General features: G+C 36.9%; 1 protein-coding gene across 2 annotated transcripts in view; it reads left to right on the top strand.

Annotated features, from left to right (window-relative positions):
• Positions 1–15,363, top strand: part of IGSF11 (immunoglobulin superfamily member 11) — a 236,298-nt gene that overhangs the window by 1,941 nt on the left and 218,994 nt on the right. The window contains exon 1 of one of the 2 annotated variants that reach the window (XM_055383699.2): positions 14,088–14,426. The exons of the other annotated variant lie outside the window; for it this stretch is intronic. The gene's annotated coding sequence lies outside the window, so the exon portion shown is untranslated. Of the gene's footprint in view, positions 1–14,087; positions 14,427–15,363 lie in introns of those variants that run through there. 2 annotated transcript variants of the gene reach the window in all.

Genomic DNA, 15,363 nt, shown 5'->3' with positions numbered 1-15,363 from the left:
TGAGCTGTGATTGTGCCACTGCACTTCAGCCTGGGCCACAGAGTGACACCCTATTTCACACAAAAAAAGTGGGGTATTAAAATCTCCAACTATTATTGTAGAACTGTCTGCTTTTCCCTTCAAATCTGTCAATGTTTGCTTCATATAATTTGAGCTTGTTGTTTTCTACAAATAATTATTTTCTATAAATAAATATTATAAACAAGAAGAAATAAAGTCTTCTTGTTTAATTGACGCTTTTATCAATATATAATGCACTTCTTCGTCCCTCATAACAGTTTTTGACTTAAAGTCTATTTTGTCTGATATTAGTATAGCAGCTCCAGCTCTCTTTTGGTTATTATTTGCATGGCATATCTTTTTCCCTAGTTGTATTTTCAACTTATTAATGTCTTTGAAACTAAAAAGAATCTTACACTATATAGTCGGATCACGTTTTAAAAAATCTATTTTGCCAATCTTTGTCTTTTTATTGGAAAGGTTAATACATCTACATTTAAAGTAATTACTGCTATGGAAGGACTTCTGTCATTTTGCTATTTATTTTTACATGTTTTCTGTTCCTCAGTTCTTCCATTACTACCATCCTTTGTGTTTAGTTGATTTTTTTATAGTGTATCATGTTGATTCCTTTCTCATTCCTTTTCTGTATATACATTTTTAGTTATTGTCTTAGTGGTTACTTAGAGATTACAATTGGCCTCCTAAACTTATAACAGCCTATTTTGAATTAAAACCATCCTAGCTTCAATGGTATACAAAACCCTGCTGTTATATAATACATGTCTGTCTCTCCTTTTTTGTGTGTTATTGTTGTCACAAATAGCATCTTTATACAGTGTGTGCCTATTAACATAGATTTATTATAATTATTTTGTACATTCATCATTTAAATCATACATAAAAAGAGGTTCAAACCAAAAATACAATGCTGGCTATTAAATCACCTATATAGATACCAAAACCAGTATTTTTTTATTTCTTCATATGGCTTCAAGTTACTATATCTTTCATTTCTACTTGAGGATATCCTTTTAGAATTTCTTGTATGGCAGGCCTACTATAGATTAACTTAGGATTTGTTTATCTGGGAATGTCTTAATTTCTTCTTTATTTCTGAAAGGTAGTTTTGCTGAATGTAGAATTTCTGGTTGATGGTATTTTTTTCAACTGTAAATATGTTGTCTTACTGCTTTCTCACTTCCATGAATTCTGCTGAGAAATTGACTGTTCACCTTCAGTGTCTTAATATGTGAGAAATCACTTCTTTTTTGCTGCTTTCAATATTTTCTCTTTCAAAATGTCTTTCTCTTTTGAAAGTTTTATTGTCATGTATCAGTGTGGATCTTTTATGTTATTCTTTTGGAGTTTGTTGAGCTTCCTGAATGTGTACAATCATTTCTTTTATCAAATTTGTAACATTTTCAGCCATTACTTCTTTAAATATTTTTTCTTTCCCTTTCTCTCTCTCCTCTTTTTCTGGAGCTCCCACCATGCATAAGTGGTACACTTAAGGGTGTCTTATAGGTCTCTGAGGCTCTATAAATTTTTCTTCATTCTTCTTCCTTTTCTTTAGGCTGAACAATTTCAATTGACCTATCTTCCCCTAGCTCTTTGAACATTTTTAAGACAGTTGATTTAAAGTTTTGGTCCAATATCTGTGCTTCCTTAGTAGCAGTTTATTTTAATTTCTCCTAGCCATACTTTGTTGTTTCTTTGCATACTTCATAATAAAAAAACAAAAGGTAAAGTCTGGACAGTTTGTATGTTACTTGCATCATTCCGTGGGCATGCATGTGCTTTTCTGGATGTCCAATACATGCAGACACTTTTTTTTTTTTTTTTTTTTGAGATGGAGTCTTGCTCTGTCGCCCAGGCTGGAATGCAGTGGCGCGATCTCGGCTCGATCTCGGCTCAGTGCAAGCTCCGCCTCCCAGGTTCACGCCATTCTCCTGCCTCAGCCTCCCGAGTAGCTGGGACTACAGGCGCCCGCCACCACGCCCAGCTAATTTTTTGTATTTATAGTAGAGAGGGGGTTTCACCGTGTTAGTCAGGATGGTTTTGATCTCCTGACCTCGTGATCCGTCCTTCTTGGCCTCCCAAAGTGCTGGGATTACAAGCGTGAGCCACCGCGCCCGGACAGAAACTTTCTGATACACTAATTATTCAAATAATCTCTCTCCCCAGCTTTTCCTCCCAAACTTTCAGTGTGTCCGTTACTTAACCATGATTTTAGTCTTTTTACCCAGATGCCAGCAGGTTGCCTTTCAATGTTTTTGAGGAATGCCCTCTTTATAGCCACTTTTCCGTCCTGAGAGTTATGTTGATGGATACTTAGGTTATTATTTCCATATCTTGGCTATTTATTCACAATAATACTGCAATAAACATGGTAGCACAGTAGTTTTGATATTTAAGCCTTTCTGAGAATGTGCCCATTTGTATTAGATAATATATATCTATATTAGATATATAGATATTAGAAATATATATTAGATATTTTATCTAATGTATCTAATATGTTAGATAATATAGATAATCTATATTGTAATGTCCCTTTTTTCATTACTTATTTTAGTTATTTGAGTCTTTTTTTAATGTGGTCAACCTAGTTAAAAGCTTTTCAATTTTGTTGATATTTTGAAAAAACAACCTTTAAATTATTTTTCTGTCATTTTTATATTCTCATTTTATATTCTCCGTTATATTAACATCTCTCTAATCTTTATTATTTCATTCCTTCTGCTTGGTGTGGGTATAGTTTGCTCTTTTTTATAGTTTTTTAAGGTGGAAAATTAGGCTATTGATTTGGGACCTTTGTTGTTTTTAAAATATAGGCCTCTATAGCAATAAATTTTCCTCTAAGCATTGCTTTCCTGTATCCCATAAGTTTTAGTATGTTGTGTTTTCATTTGGATTTATCTCAAAGTATTTTCTAATTTCTTTTGTGATTTCTTCTTTAATCCATTGGTTAATTAAGAATGTGTTGTTTAATTTCCACATATTTCTGATTTTTCTAAATTTTTTCTGTTGATTTATCTTTTAATTTCATTGCGATTGCAGAATATATTTTGTATTTTTTTTTTTTTTTTTTTAAATGAGACAGAGTCTCCTGTGGCCCAGGCTGGAGTGCAATGGCATGGTCTCGGCTCACTGCAACCTCTGCCTCCTGAGTCAAGCAATTTTCCTGCCTCAGCCTCCTGAGTAGCTGGGATTACAGGCATGTGCCACCATGCCTGGCTAATTTTTTGTATTTTTAGTAGAGATGGGGTTTCGCCATGTTAGCCAGACTGGTCTCGAACTCCTGACCTCAGGTGATCCACCCTCCTCGGCCTCCCAAAGTGCTAGGATTACAGGCATGAGTCACTGTGTCTGGCCTTGTATGATTTTAATCTTTTAAAATTTACTGAGGCTTGTTTTATGGTATAACATATGGTTTATCTTGGATAATGTTCATGTGCACTTAAAAGAATGTATATTCTGCTGCGGTTGGGTGGAATGTTCTCTAGAAGTCTGTTAGGTCTAGTTGATTTATAGTGTTAGTTAAGTCTTCTCTTTCTTGGTTGATCTTCTGCTTAGTTCATTCTATTATTGAAAGTGGAGTATTGACATCTCCAATTATATTCTTGAATTATCCATATCTCACTTCAATTCTGTAAGTTTTTGCTTCACGTATTTTTGGGATTCTGTTGTTAGGGCCATATGTGTTTATAATCATTATATATACCTGATAGATTGACCTTCTTATCATTATAAAATGTACTTTTTCAAGTAACAATTTTTGTCCTAAAATCTATTTTGTCTCATAGTATAGCCACTCCAGCTCTCTTTGATTACTTCATGCATGGCATATTTTAAAAAATCTTTTTACTTTCAACCTATTTGTGTCTTTTGATCTAAAGTTTGTCTTTTGTAGACAGTATATACGTAGTGGTATAGTTGGTTTTTTTGGGGGGGAGGGTCCATTCTGACTATCTCTGCCTTTTGATTTATAAGTAGGATATACATGTTTTATTTTATTATTTTATATATGTCATATTTTTTGTTCCTCAAGTTTTTCTTTTATGGTGTTAAATAGATATTTCCTAGTGTACCTTTTAAATTTGATTGCTGTTTATTTTACTATTTTTGGAGTTATTTTCTTTCTGATTTATCTGGATATTACAGTTAGTTTAATCTTAGCTTAAAATAATCTTGTTTGGATTTATACTAACGTAACTTCAGTATTATACAAAAACTTTGCCCAAGTATATCTATGTTCCCGTCACCATTCTTTGTATTATTATTTTCATACAAATTACATCTTTACAGATTATAAACCCATTCACACAGCTATTGTAATTGATTTATGCTGTTATCTTTTAAAACAGGTAGGAGAAGGAAAGAGTTAGACAGAAAAGTGTGTTTATAACATCTTTTATAATACTATATTAGTCCATTTTTCACACTGCTGATAAAGACATACCCAAGACTGGGCAGTTTACAAAATAAAGAGGTTTAATGGACTTAGAGTTGTGACTGGGGAGGTCTCACACTCATGGCAGAAGGCAAGGAAGAGCAAGTCACGTCTTACATGGATGGCAGCAGGCAAAAAGAGAGAGCTTGTGCAGGGAAACTCTTGTTTTTAAAACCATCAGATCTCATGAGACTTATTCATGAGAACAGCACAGAAAAGATCCACCCCCTTGATTCAATTATTTCCCACTGGGTACCTCGTACAACACGTGGGAATTATGGGAGCTACAAGATGAGATTTGAGTGGGGACACAGCCAAACCATATCAAATACCTAATGTACTTATCTTTACTGTTGCTCTTTATTCTTTACATGGATTTGAATTACCATCAAGTATGCTTTCATTCTGGCCTGAAGGACTCATTTTAGTATTTTATATGGCAGGATGGTTTGATAGTGATTATGTCCATTTTTATTTACCGGGAAATATATAACCTATTTTTTCATTTTTATTTATATATATTTTTTGGTTATATAGTAGGTGTATATATCTATTGGTTAAATGAGATATTTTGATACAAGTATGCAATGTGTAATAATCAGATCAGGGTAAATGGGGTATCTGTCACCTCAAGCATTTATCTTTGTGTCTTAATCCAATTACACTTTTTTAGTTATTTTAAAATGTAGAATTAATTTTTTTTCTATACTAACCCTGTTGTGCTAGCAAATACTAGGTCTTATTCATTCCTTCTGTGCTTTTGTTCTCCTTAACCATCCCCACTTTCCCCCAATTCCCCACTACACTTCCCAGCCTCTGTTAACCATCCTTCTACTCTCTAGCTCCATGAGTTCAATTGTTTTTATTTCTAGCTCCCACAAATAAGCGAGAACATGTGAAATTTGTCTTTCTGTGCCTGGTTTATTTCACTTAACATTATGATCTCCAGTTCCATCCAGGTTGTTGCAAATGACAGGATCCCATTTTTTTTTCTTGAGACAGAGTCTTGCTGTGTTGCCCAGGCTGTAGTGCAGTGGAACAATCTCAGCTCACTGTAACCTCCGCCTCCTAGGTTCAAGCGATTCTCAGTCCTCAGCCTCCCAAGTAGCTGGGATTACAGGCATGTGCCACCATGCCTAGAAAATTTTTGTATTTTTAATAGAGATGGGATTTCACCATGTTGGCCAGGCTGGTCTCGAACTCCAGAACTCAAGTGATCTGCCTGCTTTGGCCTCCCAAAGTGTTAGGATTACAGGCGTGAACCACTGCATCTGGCCCCATTCTTTTTTTATGGCTAAGTGGTACTCCATTGTGTATATATATATATATATATACCACATTTAAAAAATCCATTAATCTGTTGATGGACACTCAGGTTGCTTCCAAATATTGGCTATTGTGAATAGTGCAGCAATAAACATGGGAGTGAAGATATCTCTTAGCAATAAACATGGGAGTGAAGATATCTCTTTGGCATACTGATTTCCTTCCTTTTGGGTAAATACCCAACAGTGGGATTGTGGATCATATGGTAGCTCAATTTTTAGTTTTTTTTTTTGTTGAGGAACCTCCAAACTTTTCTCCATAGTGAAAATAATTTACATTCTCACCAACAGTCTACAAGGATTCTTTTTTCTTCACATCCTCACCAGCATTCAATGTTGCCTGTCTTTTGGATAAAAACCATTTTAACTGGGGTGAGATGTCATCTCATTGTAGTTTTGATTTGCATTTCTCTGATGATCAATGATGTTGTGCACTTTTTCATATGCCTGTTTGCCATTTGTATGTCTTCTTTTGAGAAATGTGTATTTGGATCTTTTGCCCATTTTTGATTGGATTATCAGATTTTTTCCAATAGAGTTGTTTGAGTGCCTCATATATTCTGGTTATTAATCCCTTGTCAGATGGGTAGTTTGAAAATATTTTCTCTCATTTTATGGGTTGTCTATTCACTTCATTGTTTCTTTGGCTGTGCAAAAGCTTTTTAACTTGATGTTATCCAATTTGTCCATTTTTGCTTTGGTTTCCTGTGCCTGTGGGATATTACTTAAGAACTCTGCTTGGCCCAATGTACTGGAGAGTTTCCCCAAAGTTTTCTTTTGGTAGTTTCATAGTTTGTAGTCTTAGATTTGTCTTTAATTTTGATTTGATTTTTTTATATGGTGAGAGATAGGAGTCAAGTTTCATTCTCCTGCATATGGATATCCAATTTTCCCTGCATCATTTATTGAAGAGACTGTCCTTTCCGCAATGTATGTTCTTGGAAACTTTGTCAAACATGAATTCATTGTAGATGTATAGATTTACTTCTGGGTTTTCTGTTCTGTTCCTCTGGTCTATGTGTCTGTTTTTATGCCAGTATCATGCCATCTTGATTATTATAGATCTGTAGTATAATTTGAAGACAGGTAATGTGATTCCTCCACTTTTCTTTTTGCTTAGGATAGCTTTGGCTATTCTGGATCTTTTGTTGTTCCATATAAATTTTAGGATTTTTTTTTATTTCTGTGAAGAATATAATTGGTATTTTGATAGGGATTGCATTACATCTATAGATTGCTTTGGGTAGTATGGACATTTAAAAAATAATGATTCTTTTAATCCATGAACATGGAATATCTTTCCATTTTTTGATGTTCTCAATTTCTTTCATCAGTGTCTTATAGCTTTTATTGTAGAGATCTTTCACTTTAATTAATTCCTAGATATATAATTTTATTTTTAGTTATTGTAAATGGCATTACTTTCTTGATTTCTTTTCAGATTGCTTGCTGTTGGCATATAGAAATGCTACTGACTTTTGTATGTTGATTTTGTATTTTGCATCTTTACTAAATTTGTTTATCAGTTCTAATAGTTTTTTTTGTGGAATCCCTTTCCAAATACAAGATTATATCTGGATCTGCAGACAAAGATCTGAAGTTTCTTTGTTGATTTTCTGTTTGGAAGATCTGTCCAATGCTGAAAGCGGGGTGTTGAAATCTTCAGCTATTAATGTACTGGGGTTTATTTCCTTCTTTACCTCTAATAACATATGAGTGCTCCCATGTTAGGTGCATATGTATTTATGATTGTTATATAGTTTTGCTGAATTGATCCCTTTATCTTTATATAGTGACCTTCTTTGTCTCTTTTTATAGTTTTTGTCTTGAAATCTATTTTGTCTGATATAAATATAGCTACTCCTGCTCTTTGTTTGATTTCCATGGACATGGAATATCCTTTTCCATCCCTTTATTTTCAGTCTATGTGTGCCTTCATAGGTGAAGTGTGTTTCTTATTGGCAACAGATCATTGGGTCATGTTTTTCTTTTTATTCATTCAGCCACTGTATGTCTTTTTTATTGAGGAGTTAAGTCCCTTTACATTCAACATTATTATTGATAAGCAAGGACTGATTCCTGCTGTTTTGTTATTTATTTTCTGGTTGTTTTGTAGTCTTCTCTTCCTTCTTTCTTTCCTTCCTGTCTTCTTTTCTTTCTTTTTAATTATTATACTTTAAGTACTAGGGTACATGTGCACAACGTGCAGGTTTGTTACATAGGTATACATGTACCATGTTGGTTCGCTGCACCCATCAACTCGTCATTTACATTACATATTTCTCCTAATGCTATCCCTACCCCAGCCTGAAGCCCATGACAGGTGCTGGTGTGTGATGTTCCCTGCCCCGTGTCCAAGTGTTCTCATTGTTCAGTTCCCACCTATGAGTGAGAACATGTGGTGTTTGGTTTTCTGTCCTTGTGATAGTTTGCTTAGAATGATGGTTTCCATCTTCATCCATTTCCCTGCAAAGGACATGAACTCATTCTTCTTTATGGCTGCATAGTATTCCATGGTGTATATGTGCCACATTTTCTTAATCTAGTCTATTATCGGTGGACATTTGGGTTGGTTCCACGTCTTTGCTATTGTGAATAGTGCTGCAGTAAACATACGTGTGCATGTGTCTTCATAGTAGCATGATTTATAATCCTTTGGGTATATACCCAGTAATGGGATGGCTGGGTCAAATGGTATTTCTAGTTCTAGATCCCTGAGGAATTGCCACACTGTCTTCCACAATGATTGAAATAATTTACACTCCCACCAACAGTATAAAAACGTTCCTATTTCTCCACATCCTCTCCAGCATCTGTTGTTTCCTTACTTTTTAATGATCACCATTCTAACCTGCGTGAGATGGTATCTCATTGTGATTTTGATTTGCATTTCTCTGATGACCAGTGATGATGAGCATTTTTTCATGTGTCTGTTGGCTGCATAAATGTCTTCTTTTCCGAAGTGTCTGTTCATATCCTTTGCCCACTTTTTGATGGGGTTGTTTGTTTCTTTCTTGTAAATTTGTTTGAGTTCTTTGTAGATTCTGGATATTAGCCCTTTGTCAGATGGGTAGATTGCAAAAATTTTCTCCCATTCTGTAGGTTGCCTGTTCACACTGATGGTAGTTTCTTTTGCTGTGCAGAAGCTCTTTAGTTTAATTAGATCCCATTTGTCAATTTTGGCTTTTGTTGCCATTGCTTTTGGTGTTTTAGCCATGAAGTCCTTGCCCATGCCTATGTCCTGAATGGTATTGCCTAGGTTTTCTTCTAGGGTTTTTATGGTTTTAGATCTTACATTTAAGTCTTTAATCCGTCTTGAATTAATTTTTCTATAAGGTGTAAGGAAGGGATCCAGTTTCAGCTTTCTACATATGGCTAGCTAGTTTTCCCAGCACCACTTTTAAATAGGGAATCATTTCCCCATTTCTTGTTTTTGTTAGGTTTGTCAAAGATCAGATGGTTGTAGATGTGTGGTGTTATTTCTGAGGCCTCTGTTCGGTTCTATTGGCCTGTGTATCTGTTTTGGTCTGTGTATCTGTGTATGCTGTTGTGGTTACTGTAGCCTTGTAGTATAGTTTGAAGTCAGGTAGTGTGATGCCTCCAGCTTTGTTCTTTTGGCTTAGGATTGTCTTGGCTATGTGGACTCTTTTTTGGTTCCATATGAACTTTAGTTTTTTCCAATTCTGTGAAGAAAGCCATTTTGCTTGATGGGGATGGCATTAAATCTATAAATTACCTTGGGCAGTATGGCCATTTTCATGATGTTGATTCTTCCTATCTGTGAGCATGGAATGTTCTTTCATTTGTTTGTGTCCTCTTTTATTTTGTTGAGCAGTGGTTTGTAGTTCTCCTTGAAGAGGTCCTTCATATCCCTTGTAAGTTGGATTCCTAGGTATTTTATTCTCTTTGTAGCAATTGTGAATGGGAGTTCACTCATGATTTGGCTCTCTGTCTGTTATTGGTGTATAAGAATGCTTGTGATTTTCGCACATTGATTTTGTATCCTGAACTTTGCTGAAGTTGCTTATGAGCTTAAGGAGATTTTGGGCTGAGATGATGGGGTTTTCTCAATAGACAATCATGTCATCTGCAAACAGGGACCCTTTGACTTCCTCTTTTCCTAATTGAATACCCTTTATTTCTTTCTCCTGCTTGATTGCCTTGGCCAGAACTTCCAACACCATGTTGAAAAGGAGTGGTGAGAGAGGGCATCCTTGTCTTGTGGTGGTTTTCAAAGGGAATGCTTCCAGTTTTTGCCCATTCAGTATGATATTTGCTATGGGTTTGTCATAAATAGCTCTTATTATTTTGAGATGTGTTCCATCAATACCTAGTTTATTGAGAGTTTTTAGCATGAAGGGCTGTTGAGTTTTGTCAAAGGCCTTTTCTGCATCTATTGAGATAATCATGTGGTTTTGGTTCTGTTTATGTGATAAATTACGTTTATTGATTGGCATATGTTGAATCAGCCTTGCATCCCAGGGGTGAAGCCAACTTGATCATGGTGGATAGACTTTTTGATGTGCTGCTGGATTCGGTTTGCCAGTATTTTATTGAAGAATTTCGCATCGATGTTAATTAGGGATATTGGTCTAAAATTCTCTTTTTGTTGTTGTGTCTCTTCCAGGCTTTGGTAGCAGGATGATGCTGGCCTCATAAAATGAGTTAGGGAGGATTCCCTCTTTTTCTATTGATTGGAATAGTTTCAGAAGGAATGGTACCAGCTCCTCTTTGTACCTCTTTTAGAATTTGGCTGTGAATCCGTCTGGTCCTGGACTTTTTTTGGTTGGTAGGCTATTATTGCCTCAATTTCAGAACCTGTTATTGGTCTATTCAGAGATTCACTTTCTTCCTGGTTTATTCTTGGGAAGGTGCATGTGTCCAGGAATTTATCCATTTCTTCTAGATTTTCTAGTTTATTTGCATAGAGGTGTTTATAGTATTCCCTGAAGGTAGTTTGTATTTCTGTGGGATTGGTGGTAATATCCCCTTTATCATTTTTTATTGCACCCCTATATGATTCTTCTCTCTTTTCTTCTTTATTAGTCTTGCTAGCGTTCTATCAATTTTGTTGATCTTTTCAAAAAACCAGCTCCTGGATTCACTGATTTTTTGAAGGGTTTTTTTGTGTCTCTGTCTCTTTCAGTTTTGCTCTGATCTTAGTTATTTTTTGACTTTTGCTAGCTTTTGAATTTGTTTGCTCTTGCTTCTCTAGTTCTTTTAATTGTGATGTTATGGTGTCGATTTTAGATCTTTACTGCTTTCAGTTGTGGGCATTTAGTGCTATAAATTTCCTTCTACACACTACTTTAAATGTGTCCCAGAGATTCTGGTATGTTATGTTGTTGTTCTCATTGGTTTCAAAGAATATCTTTATTTCTGCCTTTATTTTGTTATTTACCCAGTAGCCATTCAGGAGAATGTTGTTCAGTTTCCATGTAGTTGTGTGGTTTTGAGAGAGTTTCTTAATATTAAGTTTTAATTTGATTGCGCTGTGGTCTGAGAGACAGTTTGTTGTGATTTCCGCTTTTTTACATTTGCTGAGGAGTGCTTTACTTCCGAGTATGTGGTCAATTTTAGAGTAAGTGTGATGTGCTGAGAAGAATGTATATTCTGTTGATTTTGGGTGGAGAGTTCTGTAGATGTCTATTAGGTCTGCTTGGTGCAGAGCTGAGTTCAAGTCCTGGATATCCTTGTTAACCTGTCTCATTGATCTGTCTACTATTGACCGTGGGATGTTAAAGTCTCCCATTATTATTATGTGGGAGTCTAAGTCTTTTATAGGTCTCTAAGGACTTGCTTTATGAATCTGCGTGCTCTCATATTGGGTGCATATCTATTTAGGATAGTTAGCTCTTACTGTTGAATTGATCCCTTTAATATTACGCAATGGCCTTCTTTGTCTCTTTTCATCTTTGTTGGTTTAAAGTCTGTGTTATCAGAGACTAGGATTGCAACCCCTGCTTTGTTTTTGTTTTTTTTTTTGCTTTCTGTTTGCTTGGTAGACCCTCCTCCATCCCTTTATTTTGAGCCTATATGTGTCTCTGCATGTGAGATGGGTCTCCTGAATATAGCACACTGATGGGTCTTGTTTCTTTATCCAATTTTCCAGTCTGTGTCTTTTAATTGGAGCATTTAGCCCATTTACGTTTAAGGTTAATATTGTTATATGTGAATTTGATCCTGTCATTATGATGTCAGCTGGTTATTTTTTCCATTAATTGATACAGTTTCTTTATAGCATCGATGGTCTTTACAGTTTGGCATGTTTTTGCAGTGGCTAGTACTGGTCGTTCCTTTCCATATTTAGTGCTTCCTTCAGGAGCTCTTGTAAGGTAGGCCTGGTGGTGACAAAATCTCTCAGCATTTGCTTGTCTGTAAAGGATTTTATTTCTCCTTCACTTATGAAGCTTAGTTTGGCTGGATATGAAATTCTGGGTTGAAAATTCTTTTCTTTAAGAGTGTTGAATATTGGCCCTCACTCTTTTCTGGCTTGTAGGGTTTCGGGCAAGAGATCTGCTGTTAGTGTTATGGGCTTCCCTTTGTGGGTAACCTGATCTTCCTCTCTGGCTGCCCTTAATCTTTTTCCCTTCATTTCAACCTTGGTGAATCTGACAATTATGTGTCTTGGGGTTAGTCTTCTTGAGGAGTATCTTTGTGGCATTCTCTGTATTTCCTGAATTTGAGTGTTGGCCTGCCTTGCTAGGTTGGGGAAGGTCTCCTAGATAATATCCTGAAGAGTGTTTTCTGACTTGGTTGCATGCTCCCCATCACTTTCAGGTCCACCAGTCAAACACAGATTTGGTCTTTTCACATAGTCCCACATTTCTTGGAGGCTTTGTTCCCTTCTTTTTACTCTTTTTTCTCTAATCTTGTCTTCTCGTTATTTCATTAATTTGATCTTCAATCACTGATATCCTTTCTTCCACTTGATTGAATCTGCTGTGAAGCTGTGTACACATCATGAAGTTCTTGTGCCGTGGTTTTCAGCTCTATCAGGTCATTTAAGGTCTTCTTTCCACTGTTTATTCTCGTAGCCATTCATCTAACCTTTTTTTTCAAGGTTTTTAGCTTCCTTGGGATGGGTTAGAACATCCTCCTTTAGCTCAGAGAAATTTGTTATTTACTGACCTTCTGAACCCTACTTCTGTCAACTCGTCAAAGTCATTCTCTCTCCAGCTTTGTTCTGTTGCTGGCAAGGAGCTGCGATCCTTTGGAGGGGAAGAGGCACTCTGGTGTTCAGAATTTTCAGGTTTTCTGCTCTGATTTCTCCCCATCTTTGTGGTTTTATCTACCTTTGGTCTTTGATGTTGGTGACCTACAGATGAGGTTTTGGTGATGATTTTTTTGTTGTTGATGTTGATTCTATTCCTTTCTCTTTGTTTTCCTTCTAACAGTCAGATCCCTCAGCTGCAGGTCTGTTGGAGTTTGCTGGGGGTCCACTCCAGGCCGTTTGCCTGGATATTACCAGTGTAGGCTGCAGAACAGCAAATATTGCAGAACAGCAAATATTGCTTCCTGATCCTTCCTCTGGAAGCTTCGTCCCAGAGGGGCACCTGCCTGTATGAGGTGTCTTTTGGCCCCTACTGGGAGGTGTCTCTGAGTTAGGCTACATGTGGGTCAGGGACCCACTTCAGGAGGCAGTCTGTCTGGAGAATCACTGCTCTCTTCAGAGCTGTCAGACAGGGATGTTTAAGTCTGCAGAAGTTGTCTGCTGCCTTTTGTTCAGTTATGCCCTGCCCACAGAGGTGGTGTCTATAGAGGCAGTAGGTCTTGCTGAGCTGTGGTGGGTTTCGCCCAGTTCGAGCTTCCTGGCCACTTTGTTTACCTACTCAAGCCTCAGTAATGTGGATGCCCCTCCCCCCGCCAGGCTGCAGCCTTGCAATTCCATCTCAGACTGCTGTGCTAGCAGTGAGCAAGGCTCTGTGGGCATGAGACCTGCCGAGCCAGGCACTGGAGAGAATCTCCTGGTCTGCTGGTTGCTAAGACCATGGGAAAAGTGCAGTATTTGGGCAAGAGTGTACCGATTTTCCAGGTACAGTCTATCATGGATTCCCTTGGCTAGGAAAGGGAAATCTCCCAACCCTTTGCACTTTCTGGGTGAGGCAATGCCCTGCCCTGCTTTGGCTCACCCTCTGTGGGCTGGCACCCATTCTCCAACCAGTCCCAATGAGATGAACCAGGTATCTCAGTTGGAAATGCAGAAATCACCTATCTTCTGCATCGATCATTCTGGGAGCTGCAGACTGGAGCTGTTCCTATTCGGCCATCTTGGAACAGAAACCAGACCTTTCTGTCTTCTTTTTAGTGAAGGTGATTTTCTCTGGTGGTATGATTTAATTTCTTGCTTTAATTTTTTTAATTTAAATTTTTTTTTTTTTTTTTAAGACAGGGTCTTGGTCTGTTGCCCATACTGGAGTGCAGTGGTGTGATCATGGCTTACTGCAGTGTCGACCTCCTGGACTCAAGCAATCCTCTCACCTCAGCTCCCTGAGTAGCTGGGCCTACAGGCATGTGCCACCACACCTGGCTAATTTTTAAATTCTTTTCAGAGATAGTGTCTCACTATATTTTCCAAGCTGGTCTGGAACTCCTGGGCTCAAATGAGCCACCTATCTTGGCCTCCCAAATCGTTGAGATTACAGGTATGAGCCATTGTACATGGTTGCTTTTTATTTTTTGTGTATCCATTGTATGTTTTTTGATTTGAGGTTACCATGAGGCTTGCAAATACTATCTTATAATCAGTTATTTTAAGTTTATAGCAACTTAACACTGTTTGAATAAGAAAACAAACAAAAAGCTAATAAAAACTCTACACCTTAACTTCATCCCCCTGCTTTTTAACTTTTTGTTGTTTCTATTTATATCTTATAGTACTATTTTTTGAAAAATTATTATTTTCAAATGGCTCATATTTTAGTAATGATTTTTGATTGGTTCATCTTTTAGTCTTTCTACATAAGAGTAGTTTACATACCCCAGTTATAGTGTTATAATATTCTGTGTATTTTTCCATTTACTTACTATCACCAGTGAATTTTATACCTTTAGATGATTTATTTTTCTTTATTTCTTCTAAAAAAGAAACGGGATACATGTATGCAGAACGTACTGGTTTGGTACATAGGTATACGTGTGCCATGGTGGTTTGCTGCACCTATTGACTCATCCTCTAAGTTCTCTCCCCTCACCCCCACCCCACAACAGGCCCTGGTGTTGTTGTTCCCCTGTCTGTGTCCATGTGTTCTCAATGTTCACCTCCCACTTACGAGTGAGAATATGCGGTGTTTGGTTTTCTGTTCCTGTGCTACTTTGCTGAGGATGAGGGCTTTCAGTTTTATCCATGTCCCTGCAAAGGACACTATCTCATTTTTTATGGCTTCATAATATTCCATAGTGTATATGTCCACATTTTCTTTATCCAGCCTATCATTGATGGGAATTTGGGTTGGTTCCATGTCCTGGCTATTGTAAATAGTGGTGCAATAAAAATACATGTGCATATGTCTTTATAGTAGAATGATTTATATTCCTTTGGGAATACACCCAGTAATGGGATTGCTGGGTCAAATGGTATTT

The sequence above is a fragment of the Gorilla gorilla genome, chromosome 2 (genome assembly GCF_029281585.2).
Source record: "Gorilla gorilla gorilla isolate KB3781 chromosome 2, NHGRI_mGorGor1-v2.1_pri, whole genome shotgun sequence".
In the NCBI taxonomy this organism is placed as follows: Eukaryota; Metazoa; Chordata; class Mammalia; order Primates; family Hominidae; genus Gorilla; species Gorilla gorilla.
Note: the sequence above shows the minus strand (reverse complement) of the source record. Positions and strands in the feature narration are given on the sequence as shown.